Source organism: Myotis myotis, unplaced genomic scaffold (assembly GCF_014108235.1).
Source record: "Myotis myotis isolate mMyoMyo1 unplaced genomic scaffold, mMyoMyo1.p scaffold_m19_p_4, whole genome shotgun sequence".
Lineage (NCBI taxonomy): Eukaryota > Metazoa > Chordata > Mammalia > Chiroptera > Vespertilionidae > Myotis > Myotis myotis.
The window spans coordinates 71,136,612-71,160,175 of record NW_023416346.1 but is presented as its reverse complement, the minus strand read 5'-3'; positions in this window follow the sequence as shown (position 1 = coordinate 71,160,175).

The window sequence follows — 23,564 nt, the reverse complement described above, 5'->3', positions numbered from 1 at the left end:
CACTGACCACCTGGCTTCTTCCATTACCAGGGGCGTCCCAAGCCCCCTGCTCAATCCAGCTACGTGGTCGCCATCATCTTAATTGGGTTAATTTGCATATTCACTCCTAATTGCCTGATGGGCATGGCTTGTGGGTGTAGCAGAGGTACAGGTCAATTTGCATGTTTCTCTTTTATTAGATTAGACTAGAGGCCCAGTGCACAGATTCATGCACCAATGGGGCCCCTCAGCCTGGCCTGCACCCTCTCGCAATCCAGGATCCCTTGGGGTATGTTGGACTGCCGGGATCACGCCGAAACCGGTAGTCTGACATCCTCCGAGAGATGTAGTAGTGTGTGAAGCTGCAGGAGGCCGGGGAGGAGCCGGAATCCAGGCCGGGCACCTCTTCCACTCAACCTGGCCCTATTGTACCTGCCACAGCTGCTACTCAGTAGCGCTGCTGCAGAGATGGGAGAGGCTCGTGCTGCTGCAGCTGCACTTGCCAGCCGTGAGCCCAGTGTCTAGCACCTATTGGTCATCTGAGTGGCAATTCTGCTGTAGGAGCGCACTGGCCACCAGGGAGAAGTTCCTGCATTGAGCGTCTGACCCCAGGTGGTCAGTGGGCATCATAGTGATGGTCATTTGATCGCTTAGGCTTTTATATATATAGATATTTGCATTCAAACCACAGCACTATATGTATTTTTTAGAGGCCCAATGCACGAAATTCATGCAAGGGCCTTGCCCCCGGCCCCCACCCACTGCAGCCATGGCCGAGGGCATCTGCCACCTCTGCCATGGCCCCTGCCTGCTGTGGCTTTGTCCGGAAGGAAGGACGTCCAGAAAGACCACTGCTCTAATTAGCATATTATGCTTTTATTACATATATATGTATATATATTGCTAATCCTCACCCAGAGATATATTTTTCCATTGATTTTTAGAGAGCATGAAAGGGAGGGAAGCAGAGAGAGAGACAAGCATCAATGTGTCCATATCAATTGGTTGTCTCCCGCAGAGCCCTAATCAGGGCCAGGGATCAAACATGCAACTCACATATATGCCCTTGATCAGGAATAGAACCTGTGACCCTTTCGTGCACAGGCCTATGCTCTATCCACTGAGAGTACTGGCCATGGCAAGTCACAGCAATATTTTTTAAAATATATTTTTTATTGGTTTCAAGGGAGGAAGGAAGAGGAAGTGAGAGATAGAAACATCAATTATGAGAGATAAGCATTGATTGGCTACCTCCTGTATGCCTTCTACTGGGGATCAAGCCCACAACCAGGGCATGTGATCAGACTGGGAATCAAACCATGATTTCCTTATTTATAGGCCAACATTCTACATTCAATTACTGAGTCACACCAGCTGGGCATAGCAATATTTTAAAGCTACCACGGAATAAACCCAGTTCATATTGTAGTCCTGAAACATTTTCTGAGAAAGTCAATGAGCCCCTAATAGATTTAGTCTAAGTGTCCTCCAAATGTCATTTATGTAATGTGATTATTTATAAAAACTTATTTTTCTCAATCGCTTTTATTTTACATGGAAAATTTGATAAATCCATATTAGATAACTTAAAGAAATTAGTTTTACACTAAAAAAGGGAAATATATTCTTGTACCCCTTACAAAATTACATTATCTTGAGAAATAAACATGGTAGACATAATAAAACTATTTTTTTTCTACAAAAAAGAAGTCTCTAATAATGCAAAATAATTGAAATGTTATATTTTGGTATATATTAGACTATGAATTTCTCAAAGGCAGTGACTGTTTTAAAAAATATTTTATGGGGTAAGAACATTGAACATGAGATCTAACCTCTTAATACATTTTTAAGAGTAGCATATAGTTTGTTTACTATAGAAACAATGTACAGCAGATCTCTAGAATTTATTCATCTTGCTTAAGTAAACTTTATTCTTTTTTATTAGAACCTTCCCATATTGCCATAAATTCAGAGCCTAGTAACCACCATGTCACTATTTGAGTCTATACTGGTAAACTTGACTATATATAAGTAGAGTCATGCAGTATCTTCAATTATGTAACTGGCTTATTCCACTTAGCAATATGTCCTCATGGTTAATCTATGTTGAATGTGCATACAAAATTTTTTATCCATTCATTAGTCAATGGGCTTTTAGATTTTCTCCACATCTTGGCTCTTGTGAATAGTACTCTTTGATATCATAATATCAATTATTTTAGATATATATCCAACAGTGGGTTTGCTGGATTATATGATGATTCTATTTTTAGTTTTTTCCCATAGTAGCTGTACCACTTTATAATCCAACCAAGAGTGTACAAGGGTTCTAATTTCTTTGTATCTTTATCAGCCTTTCATGCCTTTTTTCTTATGATGGCCATCTTGTCAGATGTAAGGTGATATCTCATTATAGCTTTGATTTGCTTTTTCTTGTTGATTTAGTGATGTATCATACCTGTTCATCATTTGCATGTCTTCTTTTAATAAATGCCTATTCAAGCCCTTAGTCCAATTTCTACAGTGGTTAATTTTTTCGTGTGTGTGTGTGTGTGTGTGTGTGTGTGTGTATTTTTTTTTCTATTGACTTGTAAGACTTGCTTATGTATTTTAAAGATCAACCCCTTATCAAATAAATGGATTACAAATATTGTCTGCTAGTCTTTAGGTTTCCTTTCCATTGTGTTGATTGTAAACTTTGCTGTGCAAAATCCTTTTAGTTTGTTGTAACCCCACATTTTATTTTTTTTAAATCTTTACCATTGAAAATATTACATATGTTCTCCTTCTTCCCCCATTGACCCATTCTACCCTCAGTACCACACCTCACTCCAGGCCTCCAGCATCCTATTGTCTATGTCCATGGGTTATGCATATATGAATACAAGTTCCTTGGTTGACCTTATCCCACCCACTCACCATCCTCCACCTTCCCTCTGAGATTCAACAGCTCATTCCATGCTTCTATGTCTCTGGATCTATTTTGGTCATCAGTTTATTTTGTTCATTAGATACAATGAACACATATGAATGAGATCATATGATACTTGTCTTTCTCTGATTGGCTTATTTCACTTAGCATAATATTCTCCAGGTCCCTCCATGCTGCCTCAAAGGGTAAGAGATCTTTCTTTTTACTGATGCGTGGTGTTCCATGGTGTACTAGTAAATATACCACAGCTTTTTTATCCACTGGTCTCCAGATGGGCACTTGGGTTGTTTCCAGATCTTAGCTATTGTAAATTTCACTGCTATAATGTGCATACATTTTTTATGATTGGTGTTTCTGTTTTCTTATGATATATTCTTAGACGTGGGATCACTGGGTCAAATGGCAGTTTCATATTTAATTTTGTTTTGTAAACTCCATAATGTTTTCCATAATGGCTACACTAGTCTGCATTCCCACAAGCAGTGTACTAGGGTTCCCTTTTGTCCACATCCTCACCAGTACCTGTCATTTGTTGATTTGTTGAAGGCAGCCATTCTGATGTGTGAAGTGATACGTCATTGCCATTTTAATTTGCAGCTTTCTGATGATCTGTGATTGTGAGTATTTTTTCATATGTCTCTTGGCCATCTATATGTCCACTTTAGAGAAATATCTCTTTAGGTTGTCTGTGTTGTTGATATCATATCCATTAAATCATTGCCAAGACCAATGTTATAAAGTTTCCCCGTTTTTGTGTTTTTGGAAATTTTTTGTAGTTTCAGGTCTTACATTTAAGTTTTTGCCGGGGTACAACCCCAGCGGGTCCAGGGGTTCCCAAAGGTGTGGAGTCGGCGAAGAAGGAATGACACAGAGACAGCGTTCAGTTGATCAGCAGCCTAGCCAGGATCTCTAGCCAGATCTCCAGCCAAGTTCTGGTCTGGATCTCCAGCGAAGTTCTGCTGTTTATTGTTTTGTTACATCCGTATTTATACCAGTTGATTTTAATCCTGTCAATTTCTATTACAAAGGTTAGGGTGTTTCTTATCTCCATTCCAGGGAGTAAAGATTATGTAGCTTAAGCATGATTGTTTGTAGTGATTAACTACCCGCCTGGCACTTAGTTAAGGAGTTTCCTCCCCTCCCTGACTTCAGGGAAAAATTCCTACCTGGGGAAACAACCTTTCTAGGAGAGGCATCCCCTCCCTGACTTCAGGGAAAAATTCCTACCTGGGGAAACAACCTTTCTCGGAGAGGTGACCTTGGTTAAAACACACAGCGCTAAGGGGAGCAAACATATTAAGAACAGTATGCTATATACTCCAGGTCCCTTGAAACATATGCTGTGCAGATGTTTCTTTCCTGCAGCGACTGTGTCAAGCAGCAAGGATGGACCGGCTTCCGGCAAATTCCCCCTTTTTTATTTTTTAAATGATCACGCATGCAAATCAGTGGCCACCTCTCAGATTGGGCCATTTAAGTCTCGGAAGAAGAGTGGCAAGCAATGATAGTGAGCATAGCTATAAACATAGTGGATGGAGCGCAGAAGGAGCCCCATTCCTGTAGAAGGTTGCCAGCCTCTTCAGTCAAGGGATTTCAGCTGTCCTCAAGTTGTTGGTTTGATTGTCTTTGTGGGTCTGGCTAGCGGGCGGCGTCACTGGCGACAGGCTTCCCGAAGCGTCAGCAAGTTGAAGGGCTGCATCAAAGGGTCCATCAGGGCCGTGGTTGATGGTGGTGTCGATGTCCGAGGAGGAGTAAGCTGTGCCCTCTGGATCCAGCTGATATGGAAAATGGAGGGTAGTAGAAAAAGAAGAGAAAGCAAAAGAACTACAAGGCATGGAAGTGTTTAGAAAAAAGAGGGAGAAGAAAGGGAAGAAGGCAGCATCCTGACACAGCCCTTTCCTTCAGCTTCCCCTTTCCCTGTGGTCCCAGGTAGAAATGGGAAACAAGTCCTGTTGCAGTGAGAGGGCAGCTGCTGTCAGCCAGTCTCTGTCTTTACCTGGGTCCCAATCTGAGCTGGGCATGGGAAGCAGGAAGCAGCCATGGGGACAGGAGACCTTCCTCAGAAAGGGCTAGTGTTCAAGCCCCTGAACCATTGGGGGGGTGAGGATCTGTGCCCCACCTCTGGTGAACCCCAAGTTCTCTCCTACTGGCCCCCGACTGTGCCTGTCTTAGGTTGCCCCACCCTGTGGGGTCTTACCCGTCTTTGACTACCAGCCATCTCTGGGCCAAGTAGGGTGATGTGAGGTTCAGTTCTGTCTCCTTGGTAGCCTATGTCCCTCTGGCCTCCATGCCCAGCAACTGCCTTTGGATTCCCTCGCCTGCTGGCGGGGCTCTGGCATTGATCATAGGGAACTCAGGTTTCTTCTCTAGAGAGGGCCCAGCTTACGCCATTGGGCCAGAGACAGATCCATGGTACCAGCCACCATGAGGCTTCAACCTCAGCATGAACAGAGAGCTCAGGCAACAGCTATGGGCAATTGGATTGTAAGAAGAGGGTCCCTCTTGGCACAAGGGTAAGAGGGGCCAATACAGGACAAAGGGAGTCCCGGAACAGGGCTTTCTCAGCCCAGGATGTCAGGCTCTTGGCACAAGACAACTCCATGTATGGGACATATACCAGACACCCCCTAGTCATGGCAGAAAAGGGAGGTGCCCTTCTGGGAACAGTAGGGTAGGGAGATTCTAGAAGAGGCTGTGTTCAGGAAAGAAGGAGAAAGGCCAAAGAACCAGCAAACAAGTAGTTAGATTTAAAAAAAAGGAAAAAGGAAAGGAGATGTGGGGCAAAGCTGGGACATGTGGAAAGACAAAAAGGAGGCACATGTGATCCTCCCTATGGACAGGTTGTTCCAGCTCAGGGCTGCACATCTGCTGCAGACGGGCACTGGTCAGGTGTGCTATGATGAGGCAGAGATGGCGGGCGGTGAGACATAAGGTCGGACTAGACGGTCTAGAATCCACACAGGTGAGTCTGCATCCTGTGGAAATATACAAGCATATCCTCTCCCCTGGGTTAAAAGTACATCAGGTCCCTTCCAGGCTCCTGTAAGCAAGTCTCTCCATTTGACGAGGGCTTTAGGTTTAGTTAGATCAGGGTTCCAATGCCTGTACATTGGGGAATTTCCCTCAGAATCTACATTTAGTATATTAATTACAAATTGAGCATGTTGTAGAACATGATGAGGAGAGGAATATTTAAACTCATTTTCTTGTAATTTTTTAATTTGTGTTTTTAAAGTTTGGTGAGCCCTTTCTACTATTGCTTGGCCTTGAGGATTGTAGGGTATTCCTGTAGTATGTGCGATGCCGAATGTAGAGCATAAGTTTTTAAAAGCTCTAGAGGTATAGGCAGGCCCATTGTCAGTTTTAAGTGCCCTTGGTATTCCTAGGTAGGAAAAGCATTGGAATAGATGTTGACTTACATCTTTAAAGGCTTCTCCTGTACGTGCAGAAGCAAGGATAACATGAGAAAAGGTATCAATACAAACATGCACATAGCAAAGTTTGCCAAAAGATGGGACATGAGTAATATCCATCTGCCATAAGTCACAGGGTCTAAGTCCTCTTGGATTAACTCCAGTAGCAGGGCTAGGAAAATGAGTAGGACAATGGCCGCAGTCACGCACAATACTTCGAGCAGCTTCTCTAGATATGCGATAATATAGACGGAGAGCAGAAGCATTTTGATGGTGAATGGCATGAGACCGCCGGGCTTCTTCTAGAGCTGTACAAACTACTGGGCAAGTTAGTAAATCCGCCTGATAATTCCCTTCGCTTAAGGGTCCTGGTAGGCAGGAATGAGCTCTAATATGTCCAATATAGAAAGCCTTTTCTCGTTTGTGAATGCAAGTTTGTAGCTGAGTTAACAAAGAGAAAATGGCTGTTCTTCCTTGTGGGAGAGAGGCGGTCTCAATATGAGGAAATAATTTAACTATATATTGAGAGTCAGTGTACAAGTTAAAGGGAACCTGTTGCAATTGTTCAAAAGCATAAATGACTGCCAAAACTCTGTTCTCTGAGCTGACGTCTCTAGAGTTTGTTGAACATGGGTTATTGAGTCAATGATTGTTACTGCCCTACCATTAGAGGAACCATCTGTGAATACTAAGGAGGCAGGAGGTGATAATGGTTCTTTTGAACATTTAATAGGAAATATAAACGGATGTAGGGAGAGAAATTGCAATATAGGTGATCTTGGCAAATGATGTAAAATTTGTCCTGGGAAGTTACCTATAGCTATTTGCCACTCTTCTTCAAATTGTAATAGTGTGTCTAATTGTTCTCTTTTATAAGGTATTATTATCTCAGTAACTTCTCTTCCAAAGAGTTCGATACTGCGACATCTACCTTTGATAATGAGAGTGGCCACTAGGGAGGGATAGGGTGGTACAATCTTCCTAGGAGTGACAGGTAAATGTATCCATTCTAATGGTCCTTCCTGCCACAAGCATCCTGTAGGAGTATATTTAGTGGCTAGAATAATTAAGGCCCAAGATTTGGAATAATCTAGATACTGTAGTTGCTGTTTATTGATGGCCTGTTCTATTTTTGCTATAGCCTTTTCTCCTTCTACAGTTAATTGTCGGGGAGACTTAGGGTTAGAATATCCCTTTAAAATGTCAAATAGAGGTTTTAAGTCAAGAGTGGTTATTTTTAGATATGGCCTGACCCAGTTGATATCACCTAATAGTTTCTGATAATCATTCAATGTGTTTAAATGATCTTTTCTTAATTGTAGAGGCTGATGGGTGATAGTAGAGGTATGTAATATTCTGCCTAAGTAGGAAAAAGAAGGTTCAGTCTGAATCTTTTCTGGGGCTATTTTTAGACCATGTTCTTCTAAAGCAAGGATGGTCTGAGTAAGAATTTCCTGTAAAGTAGCCCGATCTTTATGAGCTAGTAAAATATCATCCATATAATGAATAAGATATAGATCTGAAAATTTCTTTCTAATAACCTGCAATGCCTGATCTACAAACTTTTGACATAATGTAGGACTATTTTTCATCCCTTGTGGGAGAACCTTCCATTGGTATCTCTGATAAGGCTGTTTAAATTTTTCTGATGGTATGCTGAATGCGAATCTTTGACAATCAGCTGGGTGAAGAGGTATAGTGAAAAAACAATCCTGTAAGTCAATAACAACAACACAATACTCCTGTGGAATTGCCACAGGGGAGGGCAATCCAGGTTGTAAGGAGCCCATATCTTCCATGGTGGCATTTATGGCTCTTAGATCTTGCAAAAGTCTCCACTTGCCTGATTTCTTTCTTATTACAAATATGGATGTGTTCCAGGGACTATTTGATGGCTCTATATGTCCCTCTGCTAATTGCTGATCAATTAATTGTCGGGCTGCTGATATTTTCTCAGATGTTAAGGGCCATTGCTCAACCCATACTGGTTGTGACGATTTCCAGACTATGGGATCAGCAGTCCTAAGGGCAATGGCCCCAATTACAGATCCTGTCGAGGAGTATGAGGTATTACTTTCCTTTCCTAATCCCTTTCCTGGATTAAATCTCGTGTCTAGCATCTGTGATGTTACTCTATCACTGGGGCTATATAATACAACTCCCATTTGAGACAAGATATCTCTTCCCCATAATGTAAAGGGGATAGTCGTAATTACATAGGGACAGACTGTTCCTGAATGTTGATCTTCATCAGCCCAAGTTAGAATCTGAGAACTCTTTTTTACATTAGATGCCTTGCCTAGTCCTACTAGGGAAGTGGAGGTGGTGTGCGTGGGCCATGAAGAGGGCCAATCCTTCCCTGCTATGCAGGAAACATCTGCTCCTGTATCCAATAGACCTTCAATTGGTTTTCCCTGAATTTGTAAAATTTTTGTAGGTCTAGTAGCATGGATTTCTTGTATCCAAAATGCTGCATCACTAGATCCAAAGCCTCCGGCCCCTCTAGCTTCCTGGGTAACAGCTGTCCCTATTTTATGTATTGGTAACAGGATTAATTGGGCAATTCTCTGGTTGGGCTGAATCTGTATAGTTGTGGTGGGTGGGGAAAGTAAAATCTGTATTTCTCCTGTGTAGTCTGCATCAACAACTCCTGGGATGACTAAGATCCCCTGTAACGAGGTGGAGCTCCGTCCTAATATTAAACCTACGGTTCCCTCAGGCAGCGGCCCAGACACTCCTGTAGGAATGGCTGCTACTGGCGAGTCTGGGGTTAGTATTGCATGGGTGGTTGAGTGGAGGTCCAATCCTGCACTGCCTGGGGTTGCCCTGAAGAGGTCACTGACTGATTGAAATTTGCAAAGGGGTTGAGGGTTGATGCCCCTATTATTGCAGGGGCCTGGGGCTGGCCCCTTCTCAAGTTTCCCAATTGAGGTGATGGGATATAACCTCTTTGGGAGCTATTTGTAGAGTTTAAAGGCCGACCATTTTTATGGTATCTTGATCTACATTCCTTTGCCCAATGGAATCCTTTCTGACATCGGGGACAAACCGTTTTTGGAGGATTAATGTTATTCCCTAATGTATTTCCAGGCTGTCGAGGAGCTTGCCATCTGGCCTGAGTATTATTATTATTTTTATTTGGGCATTCTCTGCTAAAGTGCCCAGATAAGCCACAAGAGTAGCAGTTCATATTTCTTTTATTACCTGTATTATTGCTGGCTTGTCCTATACCCTGTACATATTGAGGGTATGTCTCCCCTTTGAGAGCTGCAGCTATAGCTACACCCTGTATAAATGCTGGACTTACATCAGCACACTGTTTTATAAAATCATTTATAGTTCCTGTTCTGAGAATCGGCCTTAATAAAGCCTGACAGGTATTATTAGCATTTTCAAAAGCCAGTTGTTTGATTAGGATATCGGCTGCCTCTTTGTTATTGATTACTCTCTTGACTGCCTGCATGAGGCGAGAAAGGAAATCCTGATATGGTTCCTCGACCTTCTGTTGAACCTCTGTAAGGGTGGTTGTTTTTCCTGCTGTATAAGGTAGGGATTTCCAGGCACTTACTGCACAACTGGTTACTTTGGTAAGTGCCTCTGTGGGCATATTCATTTGCTCCTGAGCCGTGTTAAAATCACCTTCTCCTGATATCATGTCTAGGGTTATTCCTTTTCTGGTTTTTTCGCTAGTGGCTACAGCTTTCTTAGCAAGATCTTCATATTCAGTTTTCCATAATAAGTAATCGCCTCCTGAGAGACAGGATTTACAAACCTGTGACCAATCATAAGGAGTCATCCATTTACTGGCTAGGGTTTCTACCAAGGTTTGTGTGTAAGGAGCTAGAGGTCCATATTCAGAGCAGGCCAATTTTAATTCTTTAAGTACTTTGTAAGGTATAGGCTCCAAGGTGGGGTTTCTATTCCCACCAGACTCATTCTCATATGTAACTGGGAAGCAGAGTGAGAATTCAAGATCTCCATTAGCTTCAGCTTCTCTTATCGCCCTTTGAAATTTAGACATGGAGCTCATAGGAGCCACAGGACCTGGTTTAGGCTTCCTTTCTAATTTGGGGAGCCTGTTTTGAATGGGCAGGCCATTCTCCTCTTTACTGACTGGAAAGGACCAATGGTCATGTTTATGATATTTATTCTCCTCCCGATCAGTAGGCATAGCTAAATTGCTTTTAGATTGAGCTGAAGACAATGATGATGTATCCTCTCTGGGTGGAGCCGAGGGACTATTTAAATTTTGAGAAAGTTCAACCGTTTTTGCCTCTGGTGCCAAGGTGTCACAGATTGAATCCCAGAGGGAAAAGAAACATGGCAGGACCTTCTCAGATCCATGGTGTTTCTTTAATTGCTTTCCTACTTCAACCCAAGTTTTTAAATTAACAGTTCCATCCTCTGGAAGCCATTGACATACTTCTTCTATAAAACTTTCTGTCTGACTGGGAGTAACCTTAACTCCAATTCTGCTAGTAAGCATATGCGTTAAAAGATTAATACAGTCTTTTTTCTTTAGACTCAGTATGACCCATCTTGTCAATCTAAGTTCTATACTAACTACCTGCTTACCCTACTTATCCTCTATAGGGGGGGTCTGAAGCACCCTACGGTGCAGTCCTATCCGTCTCAAGTACGGGGGGACTTACCTAAGGGAACCCTGTTCGGGCGCCAGATGCCGGGGTCCAACCCCAGCGGGTCCAGGGGTTCCCAAAGGTGTGGAGTCGGCGAAGAAGGAATGACACAGAGACAGCGTTCAGTTGATCAGCAGCCTAGCCAGGATCTCCAGCCAAGTTCTGGTCTGGATCTCCAGCGAAGTTCTGCTGTTTATTGTTTTGTTACATCCGTATTTATACCAGTTGATTTTAATCCTGTCAATTTCTATTACAAAGGTTAGGGTGTTTCTTATCTCCATTCCAGGGAGTAAAGATTATGTAGCTTAAGCATGATTGTTTGTAGTGATTAACTACCCGCCTGGCACTTAGTTAAGGAGTTTCCTCCCCTCCCTGACTTCAGGGAAAAATTCCTACCTGGGGAAACAACCTATCTAGGAGAGGCATCCCTTCCCTGACTTCAGGGAAAAATTCCTACCTGGGGAAACAACCTTTCTCGGAGAGGTGACCTTGGTTAAAACACACAGCGCTAAGGGGAGCAAACATATTAAGAACAGTATGCTATATACTCCAGGTCCCTTGAAACATATGCTGTGCAGATGTTTCTTTCCTGCAGCGACTGTGTCAAGCAGCAAGGATGGACCGGCTTCCGGCAAGTTTTTAGTCAATTTTGAGTTTATTTTTATGTATATTTAAGAGTCCAATTTCATTCGTTTGCATGCGGATATCCAATTTTCCCAGCACCACTTGTTGAAGAGACTAACCTTTCTTTACGTATATTTTTGGAACCCTTATAAAAAAAAGAGTTTATTGTATATGTATGGATTTATTAATGAGACCTGTATTTTGTTCTATCCATCTATATGTATGTAGATTATGTTAGTACCATGTTGCTTTAGTTACTGTAGTTTCATAGTATATTTTCATATCAGCAGGTGTGATACCTCCAGCTTTATTCTTCTTTCTTAAGATTGATTTGACTCTTCATGAGGTTTTATGATTCCGTACATGTTTTATTTTGTTTTTGATTTTTGTAAAGATTGTCATTGATGTTTCAATATCAAATGCCTTGGATCTGTTGACATTTTAACATATTGTGGACATTTTAACATATTAATTCTAAAAATTCATGATGTCTTTCCATTTGCTTCTCTCTCCTGTAATTTCTTCCATCAGTTTTATTTTTTTTATAGTTTCAAGTATACAAATATTTGACCACCATAATAAAGTTTATTCCTAAGTATTTTGCTCTTTATGGTTCTATTGAAAATGAGCTCATTTTCCTAACTTCTTTTTTCATGTAGTTCATTGATAGTGTACAAAAAAGTAAATGATATATGTATGTTGATTTTATATCCTGCAACTTACTGAATTAATATTAATTTATTGTTAATATTATAATATTACTAGGGGCCCCGTGCACAAAATTCGTGCACTGGGGTGGGAGGTGCCTCAGCCCAGCCTGCCCCCTCTCACATACTGGGAGCCCTCAGGGGATGTCCTACTGATAGCTTAGGCCTGCTCCCTGCTCCACAAAGGGAGGCCACCGGGCTGATCAGGGGAAGGTGCCAGCCCCATCACCCCGCTGCTGCAGCCACTGCCAGTCATCCCAGCCACCAAGGTGTTTTCATCAACATGGACTCTAGTCCCTTCACCATAAAAAAATTACAACTTTCTTTAGGCATTTTCAAGATGTGTCTTTCATAGGATATGACATTTCTTTATTATTTTTTGTAATCCTCACCTGAGGATATGTTTCCACTTATTTTTAGAGAATGTGGAAGAGAAAGGGAAAGAGAGAAACATCAAAGTGAGAGGAATACTTTGATTGGTTGCCTCCTGCATGATCGCTGACCTGGGCCCTGGCTAATGAGGAGCCTGCAACCTAGGTACATGACCTTGGTCAGAATTGAACCCAGACCCTGTGGTAGGCAAGCCAAGGCATTATCCACTGAACCAAACCAGCTAGGGAAGGATATGACATTTCTTAGCCCTCCAGCACTGGACCTTCATTTTTTTCTCCAGGAGTGTGGTAGAAAAACCCTAGGTCACCTTCTTGGATTCTTATTACCCAAGTTACTAAGAATATTACCAGTGCCATACAGGAAGCTTTGCCAATGAGCATCAGAAAAGGTGTTTCCTCTGTAGTTCACACCGACCCCCAGCTCAGCCTCTGCCCAGGCCTAAGGCCTCTGGCTGAGCCTTAGGCCTGGGCAGGAGCCCCCTCAGCTGGCTCGGGGCCTACCTCAGAGTGACCTGGGTGCCCTATGATGTTTCCTGGACCCAGACCACTGGTGCCTAGTATGCAAATTAACCACTATATTAGTTGGGTTAATTTGAATATTCACTCCTGATTGGCTGGTGGGCGTAGTGGAGGTACTGTCAATTTGCATCTTCTCTTTTATTAGATTAGATACTGTTATTGTTATAAAAGTTTTTATGGAGTATTTGGAGTGATGTGTATACAAAATCATGTAACTTATAAACTGGACAATTATACTTCTTTATTTCTGATTTGAATGCATTTTTAAAATGTCCTAATTGCTCTAAGTTTTCCAGCTCTTTGTTAAGTGGTGGAAGTGGGCATCTTTTCCTTGCTCTTGATCTCAGAGGGAAATCTTTTAAATTTTTACCATTAAGTATAATGTGACTTTCTTATGGATGGCATCTAGGTAGGACTTATTTTTTATCCATTCAGCCATTTTTTTGTCTTTTGATTGAGGAATTTAATCCACATATATCTAAGGTAATTATTAATAGGATAGGATATACTATTGCTACTTTACAATTGTTTTCTGCTCATGTTTTAGTTCTTTAATTGGTATTTTCTTCCCTTGTTGTTCTTCTTTGTGTTTTTTGTTTGTTTGTATTGATACAGTTTTAGTCATTTCTCTCTTGCTTTTGTATAACTTTTACATATATATTTTTGTGCTAATTTGGGGCTAACATATAATGTCTTAAAGTTATCACACTTTATTTTAAACTGATATCAACTTGAGGTCATTTGCATAAAATAACTCTCTACTACCCCCCCCCACATTTGATGTTATTGTTGTCATAATTTTCATATCTTGTTATTTTATATAATGTAACAATTTGTAGCTTTTAAATTATATTTTTTCAACTTTTACTATAGTAGAAATATATTTTTTTTACTTAACACCATTACAGTAAAACAGAATTATGCATACGTATATATTTACCTATACCAATGAGTTTCATACTTTATGCTATTATACTGCTGTTTTGTTTCCTTTGGTTTCAAATTGAAAAATTCACTTTAGAATATCTTGGCACATCTAGTGGTGATAAACTCCCTCTTCTTTTGTTTTTCAGGGAAAATTTTTATTTCTTCTATATTTTTTAATGAGAGTTTTGTTAAGAATAGTATTCTTAGTGGACACTCTTTGAGCATAACTTTGAGCATATAATTCCAATACCTTCTAGCCTGAGAGGTTTCTGCTGAAAAATCCAAATGGTAGTCTTATTAGGATACTCTTGTATGTTGTGGGTCAATTTATCTTGCCACTTTCAATATTCTCCCTTGGTATTTGAATATTAACAGAATTTTTAGCTTCAGTGTGGATTTTGTTGAGTTCATCTTATTTTTTTCTCCTTTGGTATTCTTGAACCTAAATGCCAATTAGCTTTCCCAGATTTAGAAAGTTTTCAGAATATGCTTTTTGATCCTTTTTGTTTCTCTTCTCCCAGGACTCCCATAATGTATATATTGGTTCTTTTGATAGTTACCTGTAATTCCTTTAAAGTTTATTCACACTTTTTCATTATTTTTTGAAAATTTTTGATCCTCTGGTTGTATTATTTCTAGTGACTTACTTTGAGCTTGCTGTTTCTTTATTCTGCTTTATATAGTTTGTTGCTGAAATATTTTAGTGATTTTTTTTTCAGTTCAATTACTGTTTTTAAGCTCCATGATTTTTGTTTGGTACTTCTTCATATGTTTGTCCTTTTGTTAAAATTTTCACTTTGCTAATGTCTTGCTCTCTTTACCTCTGTCATCTTTATGACAGCTATTCAAATTATCAGTCAGGAAAATCCTATAACTCTCTTTCATTAGGGTTGGTTTCTGGATATTTATCTTGTTTCTTTGTTTGGGACATTTATACCTAGTTATTTTAATTCTTTGTGTTGGTTTCTGTGCATTATGCAAAGTGGTCACCTCTCTTGCTTTTTATGTTCTGGTCTTGTACAGGAGAAGACCCTGACCAATCTTTTCACAGATTCTCAGTACCTATCAAATGTTCATAATATTTCAACCCGTTTTCTGTTTTTTGTTTTTTTTTTGTTTTTTGTTTGTTTGTTTGTTTGGTTGGTTTTTATTGTCCCTATGCATCTATGATATGACAGATCCTACACATTCACCAGAAAATGTGATAATACATCCAGTTTCTTGGTTGCGCCCCGCCTCCCCAAATTGAATCTTTGGATATTCCATTCAACCCTTTTCCTCCTCAGATAGAAGCTTAAAGCTGGATTTTTAAAATCCACTGCTCTATGCTTAACCTGGAGGGAGGGTCTATTGTAACTGCTAGCACAAATCTGTTTATATTCTCACTTTCCCACAGGTAGCTAGATTATGCCATGACCTATCAGCACTGAGGTAGGCAATATAGAATCCAGTTATTTGGGAAATCTCTAGAAAAGTTATGGCTTTGGAAGCACAGATCAATTCTTCCCCTCCCCAGGTTGAAAGAGGCAGTTTTGCTGTTTGTTTGTTTGTTTTTCTGATTGGACTGTGCTGAGCTGGGGAGAGGAGTTATGATGTCTACCATCCATGCCAAAGACTCTTTTCTACTTCATGTGGCTAGGCTATGTTGGAGCTGCCAAAGCTCTAAGATTGGCAAAACTGATGTCAGTTCTTCGAGCCAACCAGGAGTAATTCCAGCATTAGACTCATGAATCAACCCTTTCCCTCCCTGATGGAAAATGAGAGCTGGAATTTTTCATCTACTCACAGTATGCTGAACTGTGGAGAGTATAAATGATGTCTACCAGTGTATTCCACTGTCTCCGTTCTCCCCTTGGTGGCTAGACAGTTCTAAGCCCACCAGAGTTATACATATGGCAAGACAGAAGCCAGTTCTATGCAGAGCACCCTTGGAAAAGTTGAGAAGATAAATGCATAACCTGACACTTTTCCTCTCTTGAGAGAAGCTGGGGGTAGGAGGTGTCTTTATCATATGATACTGTGTCATGGGTACGGATTGTGGCAAGAGGGTATCCAAAAACCTTACTGGTTTCAGTGAGTGTTTTCAGGTTCACCTGAGGTGCTGATGACTTTCAATCAATTTCTGGATTTTTCAAAAAAAGGAATTTGTCTTGGAATTGTTATTGAATTGTGTATTCTTTGGGGTGTGTTTCGGGGGGAAGGAGGGTCTAGTGCTTCCTACTTGCTGACATCACTCACTGGACAGTGACTGAGACATACATCCTTGTAGCAATGATGCCTAGCAAAACCCAAGACTTAATGGGCTCTCCAATTTTTAAATGGATTTTTGAGTGAATGTGTGCTTTTAATGATAGAGGACATATGTTCCAAATTGCTTACAATTTAAACTAAATGCCTTTATAGCTTACATTTTAGAAATGTAGGATATACACAAAGATATACAGCTATGTAAAATGAATGTTAGAATGCTTGAGTGTAGTGTATACGTTAGGGCCTAATATCCTTGGTGTGAAAACACAGATGTGAAATTATAACTGAGAAAATATAATTTTGTATATAATTATTTATATCACACATTTTTAGAAAGACATTTCATGTATAAGTTAAGATCAAACTGTCTTATTTCTCCTTTATTTATTTTAGATATGTTAATTGAAAGGTAGGCCTAGAAGGGATCTTAAAAGGTCATTAATTCATGGACTGCATTTAAACAAGACTAAAACTAAAACTAAAACTAAAACTAAAACTAAAAAAAAAAAACAAAGATCTTGAGAGACTATCTCTGATAGTGGGGAAGCTTTTGACTTTAAATTTCCTTTATAACAGTAATCCAGAAGTAAATAAAATAATATTTTTAATTTCCAGATATTTCCCAAACTTAATTTTTTAAAAACGTACATTTATCTCCTCTCTCTCTCTCTCTCTCTCTCTCTCTCTCTCTCTCTCTCTCTTTTCTCTTTTTCCAGGTGTACTCTAAATGTATTCAAATGTTGATGTAGCAACTATAGCAATCCAACTGTGCTTTTGTTCATTAACTCCACATATTTATGCATAAAAAGTGAACACTTAATAGTGAAATAAAGAATAAAAATAGACTAACAAAATATTCTACCATAAATATGTATTAAATATTTTGTACTCTCTTATTTACATCAAGCATTTGTATTGTATCTTATAGATTTATAGAGATATACAGGACTATATGCCAATAATTATCTATACTAATAATAGAGAAATATGCAAATTGTCCGGGAATCCATCACAGTAATGACTGAACAGCAGGCTGTGTGGGGTGACTAGGTCAGCAAAGGGTTAGTGAGGGACAACCAAAGGACTGAACAGCAGGCTGTGTGGGCCAGCCAGGCCGGCAAGGGGGCTAGTTGAAGGTGACCAGGCCAGTGTGGGGGGGGCAGTGAGGGGTGACCAGACCAGCAGCAGGGGCCGTTGGGAGCAACTAGGCCAGCGGGGGGGGGGGGAGTTAAGGGCAATCAGGCTGGCTGACAGAAGCAGTTAGGGATTATCAGGCTGGCAGGGGGGGGCAGTTAGGGGTGATCAGGCAGGCAGGCAGGTGAGCAGTTAGGCGCCAGCAGTCCTGGATTGTGAGAGGGATCCCTGATTGGAGAGGGTACAGGCTGGGCTGAGGGGACCTCCCCATGTACTAATTTCATGCACTGAGCCTCTAGTAATATATAATTGGATTAGTGTTCCACAATTCTATTTACCATAATAATGAATCTAAACATTATCGTTTTGAACTACCATAATGTATCATTTATCATTTTAATATACATATCATATTTTGCATATTAATTTAAATATGATGTTATGTAAATCTATTTAAGCTAATTATATATTTCGTATGCACACATGTTTGTTTTGATGGAGAATATGTTATATAATTTTATTAAATGTAAACTTACTCTTTTAAGGTAGAGTTAGGTGACCATGTCAGCCTATTGTTAACATTAAATTAGTCTAAAAGTTTATATAATATATTCCACTGGATATTTTCCTTTTAAGAAGACAAATGCTTATTTCAAAATATTTAAATTTTATAGCATTACAACCCTAATATCCAGATTACTGGATATATTTCATTTCCAAAATTATATATATACTAGAGACCCTGTGTACAAAAATTTGTGCACTTGGGGGGGTCCCTCAGCTCGGCCTATGCCCTCTTGCAGTCTGGGACCCTTCGGAGGATGTCCACCTGCTGGCTTAGGCCCGCTCCCTGGGGGATAGGGCCCAAGCTGGCAGTTAGACATCCCTCAGGCAGCCCTCGGGGGATGTCCACTTGCCAGAAGGGAGCAGGCCTAAGCTGCAGTCAGACATTCTTAGCACTGCTGAGGAGTCAGGAGAGGCTCCCACCACCACTGCTGTACTGGCAGCCATCAGCCTGGCTTGTGGCTGATCAGAGCTCCCCCTGTGGGAGCACACTGACACCAGGGGGCAGCTCCTGCATTGAGCGTCTGACCCCTGGTGGTCAGTGTGTGTCATAGTGACCAGTCATTCCCAGTTGTTCTGCTGTTAGGGTCAGTTTGCATATTACCCTTTTATTATATAAGATAGAGGCCTGGTGCATGGGTGGGGGCCAGCTGGTTTGCCCTGAAGGGTGTCCCAGATCAAGGTGGGGGTACTGGTGGGGTGCCTGACCAGCCTGGGTGAGGGGCTGATGGGTGTTTGCAGGCTGATCACACCCCCTTCAGGGTGGGGGTCCCCACTGGGGTGCCTGACCAGCCTGGGTGAGGGGTTGAGGGCCATTTTCAGGCTGGCCAAGCCCCCCAGTGACAGAAGCTCCCAACCTCTTTTTTTCTTTCTTTTTATTTTATTCTGGGATTTATTTACCTTCTATAATTGAAACTTTGTAGCCTTGAGAGGATCTCAGAGCCAGCCAGCGCGGGTGGGAGGGAAGCCTCCTGCTAGCTCCAGCTCCATGGCCACGGCTGGCTGAAAGCAGGTATCTGGGGTTTATTTATCTTCTATAATTGAAGCTTTGTTGCTTTGAGTGGAGCTCAGAGCCCGCTGCGGCAAGCTTCCTCCATCATTGGGGCAACCAAGCCTCCTGCTTTCTCTAGCTCCATGGCTGCCGGCCGCCATCTTGGTTGGATTAATTTGCATATAGTCGCTCTGATTGGCTGGTGGGCATGGCTTAAGGTGTAGCAAAGGTACAGTCAATTTGCATCTTTGTCTTTTATTAGTGCAGATAAAATCAACAGCAGTTTTCTGATAGACCTCCTCATATAATAAATACTGGGAAGAACCTCAGACTGAACTCTCAGCTTCCCATACTACACTTGCTTGTTTATGCCATCAGAGTCAACCACTGCATGCATACCCTGGTTTTGCCTTCCTACCAATAGAGTGAGACATGTCCTTCCCAATCAGAACTGCACAATTTGCATACCTCATTTACATAAAACAGACTTAATTGATAATCTGGGTAGAAACTTTTACTTTAAAAGTTTGCCTCCCCTTGCCCGGCCGGTGTTGCTCTGTGGTTGAGCATTGACTCACAAACCAGGAGGTCACAATTCGATTCTGGCTAGGGAATATGTCTGGGTTTCAGACTCTATCCCTAGTCAGGGGAGTGCAGGAGGCAGCAGATCAATGATTCTCTCTTATCATTGATGTTTCTAACTTTCCCTCTCCCTTCCTCTCTGAAATCAATAAAAATATATGTTATAAACCAAAGAACTTCTATACTTATATGCATAGCCCATGGACACAGGCAATAGGGTAGTTAAGACCTGGGAGTGGGTGGGTAGGGGCTAGGAGGAAGGGGGTGGGGGGGAAAAGGGAGATATCTATAATACTATCAACAGTAAACATATATTTTTTAAAAGGTTGTTTCCCCTTTGTTTCAGTGGAACACAATTTAGGTAAAAACCTAAATTTAACCTTAATTTGTGCCTCCTGGGCTGCAGTTTCTTTTGTTCTAATAAACACATATTTATTGTTTACAGTCTAACATTAATTTTGGCTTACTGTAATGGTGGCATTGGTGGGATTCCAGGATGACTGCCCTCTGATCCCTGGTGACACTGTGGACTTGTTCAAGGTACAGGCAAGAGGCCATGGTCTTCTTAGGCAGCCTCATATATCAATGGTAAGCCTTCCTGGATCCAATCCTTCTTTGGTCGAAGTTCTGGATTTTATTTGAGCATTGCTTCTCTATTTGCTGGCTTTCACTCAACTGAGTGAGAGATTCAGACATAAAGATTTATGCCTTCATTTTTTTCCCCCCAACATATACAGTTTTTCACATCAAAGAAGGAAAACTTTATCCAGTTTTGGGCTTGGTTCATATGATGGTGGATTTCATCCATAAGGTTTGTATTCAACTCTGTCATAAGAGGGAAGGCACTCACACTTCAGATCCATTCACCAGGTGATTTCCAATGGGTAACCCATGTTTACGTTGTAATTAGGTATGTCTTTGAACAAAAATTACTAGCATCTGAGGCATCTTCTTTGCCTCCCTATCTTTGTCTCCAGATATGTGCAGCCACCAGCTTCCTTTAGAAAAATCTGTCCTTTAAATTCAGGCCTTCTGCAGCCATTATCTTTTCATTCTTACCTTTCCAACTTTAATGTGAACACTTACTTTCTACTTATTTTTGTTTGTGTTTGTTGATAAGTTGACCTTAAGTGGCACCATTAAAGGAGGAGACCTCAGACTTCTCAGAAACAATAGAATATATTATTTGATTTTAACACAGCTTTAAAAGAATTCTTACATCATGCAAAAACTTTGGCTATCTAAGCAAAGCTTCAACTTAATCCATTACTAGAAAATATAATTTGGATCTAGTTTTTCTTCTGAGTTTTGTATTGTGCCAGGGACACACAATTTAGTGTTTTAAAATGACATTTATGTGATATCTGTCTGGATTTGTCTGTGTTTTTATGTATATGTTATAGATATGACATATTTCTACTGTTGGATTGTATTGCCAAAATTGATTAGTAATTTCAAAATTAGGTTATCAGGAGCCTTATTCAATTAACTTAAACAAAAGTGTGCTCATATTAATTGGATAAATAACAGAAACTAATCCAAATACTCTTCAAGTACACACGGTCTAGAATTTTTAGTAAATAAAACTAGTTTAATGTTGTTGGTTTAATTAAAACGGCCATGTCTTTATTTATCAATGCTGAAATATAATGCAGGCATGCAGCTTTCATTCTACCTGGTTTTATTAGACAAATAAGTTCACTTTTCTTTGTTACACAGTTTTCCAGGAAGAAAAATAATGTAAGATAATGGCTAAATACTTTAATTTCTCATTAAATCTTCAGGAGTAATCAAAATATAATTGTTAAAAACAAATGTTTTAACTAGAGATAAAAGGGATACATTTCTAAACAAAATTTTCAGCAAGTAGTTTCAATAATCTTTTAATAACTGGAAACCTTTGAGTCCTGTCAAATTAAATTAAATTAAATTATGAGTCAAATTACATTAATTAAATACCTAAATCATCACCCAATAAGTCGAAATACTAAAACATCTAATGTTAAATTCATCTAACTTAATCCTCTTTTGACTTGTTACAGATAAACTAAAAGATAAGTTTGAGCATGTTAATAAAAATGTTTTGTTGAGTAGGCATATTTTATAAAAATTATGAACCTATGTTTTTAGAGGTTTTGAAATAGATTCATGAATTTGTCAGTCTAAAAATGCTGATTACTTACTTTTTAGTGTCTTTAGAAGTTGTTTTCTAAGGGTTAATAATTCGAATTAATATGGAAGGAAATGATGCGTGTTTTCAATGAAGAAAGAAGGAAGGCATGGAAGTTTATTTTTGAGGGTTTGAGGGAATTAGAGGGAAATGGTCTGTCCTAAGATAGTTTGGTGGTTTCTGAGTAAGAAGAAACAAACTAAGAAGGTCAAGGAAAGTTGTAGAAGGCTTGTAGAAAAAGAATCTTGAGAAAGGAATTTTATGTGTGATCAAGATAAATAAAATTAAATGAATTTAAGTGGATTTGAATATAAAAAATGGTCTGTGATTCTGTCGCTCTGTGAAAAGGAAAAATGTTACTCTTGTACTATTGGTATGTTCTTAATAAGAAGCCATAAACAGAAAGTAAAGATTTTATGTTTTGCTTAAATTATTTCCTGCTATGTACCATAAGGTATAATATCTTGACAGTATGTATTCTGCCAGGTCAGTGTGTAACTTTTCTTCTCTCACTCTTGAGGTAATTGTACTGAATAGTGTTCAACATTTTAAAGATTACTTCCCTTGTGGGTGTCTTGTCTTCTACCTTATGCCAATATTTAAAATTAAAATGTGTTGGATAATAAATTTATTTATATATATACACACTGGAATATTAATAGGCCTTAAAAAAGAATAAAATCTTGCCTTTTGTGACAGCATGGATGAACCTTGAAGATATGCTAAGTGAAATAAATCAGTCAGAAAAAGATAAATATCACATGATTTCACTTATATGTGGAATCTAAAGAACAAAATAAATGAATATACAAAATTGGAACAGATTCATAGATAAAGAGAAAGAGACTAGAAGGTTGCTAAAAAGCAGGGGGGTTAGGAACTGGCTGAGAAAGGTGAAAGGATTCACAGGCATACATTGATAGTTACAAAATAGGCATTGGGATGTAAAGTACAATATAGTGAATATAATCAATGATACTGTAATAACGACATGGTGCCTGGTGAGTACTATAAATAACAGGGGGATCACTTTGTAAAGCATATGATTGTCTAACCACTATGTTGTACACTTGAAAGTAATATAAAAAATATTGAATGTAAACTGAAATTGAAAAATAAACTTAAAAATTAAAAAATACATGCAATAATTCAGAAAAAAATTGAAACATATTATAAGTGGTGTCAGAGGGAATGTCTAACATGTATGAAGAAATCTGTATCACTTTCTGGAATACAAATTAAAGATGAATATAATCAGCATGTGCCCAGACTTGAGCAATATTAATGCAAGTCTTGAGACTCTATAGCTGACATATGAAAGGTTCTGAATTTTATTTATGTGAGTCATTTTAGTTTGATATATTTCTCCTGAAAAAGATAATAGATTTTGGTTTCATTTGCTTTGTTTATCATTTATGGGATATATCCTAAACATTTTGAAAGATCATTTGGAATATGGACATGGTTTGATTAGTCTACTATAGAATATTTCTGAATGCCTGGAATTTAAGTTATAATCAGAAATGATTATTTTTAATTGATGCCTAGTTACTTGAAGATATATAAAATGTGTAGACCTCTTAAATGATGACTACTGAAATTTTAAATAATATAACTGCTTTGAAGTTTTAACATTTTTTTTAGTGTCATCAGTATTCTAAGCCATAAATAGGAACAGAAGGCAACCTACTACTGAATTTTGCCCAAATATAAAACTGAATTTAATATCTGGTGTGTGTT